A 225-nucleotide genomic window follows, 5' to 3' on the forward strand; every position below is an offset into this window, starting at 1 on the left:
ACTTGTGTCCGTTTGGTGATTAAATAAACTGTTTTAGACCGCTGCTCGAGTTGAACGCGACGCGTCCGGAGTGTGTGAGATACCGGTGAGTTCTCCTAGACTCAGCTCTGCACTTTTATTTTGATAGATAATCAAGTGTTCAAGAATAGCAGCAGTAAAAGTGTGAGAGTATACATACAATATCCATATGTATATAATTTTAATGCTATAGCCTTTGTGTATATA

General features: G+C 38.2%; 1 protein-coding gene across 3 annotated transcripts in view; it reads left to right on the forward strand.

Moving 5' to 3' along the window:
* The window catches only part of LOC107670749 (SAFB-like transcription modulator), an 18,719-nt gene that overhangs the window by 11,944 nt on the left and 6,550 nt on the right, over nt 1-225 (forward strand). The window lies entirely within an intron of this gene.

This window comes from Sinocyclocheilus anshuiensis, unplaced genomic scaffold, assembly GCF_001515605.1.
Source record: "Sinocyclocheilus anshuiensis isolate Anshui unplaced genomic scaffold, SAMN03320099.WGS_v1.1 scaffold816, whole genome shotgun sequence".
Lineage (NCBI taxonomy): Eukaryota > Metazoa > Chordata > Actinopteri > Cypriniformes > Cyprinidae > Sinocyclocheilus > Sinocyclocheilus anshuiensis.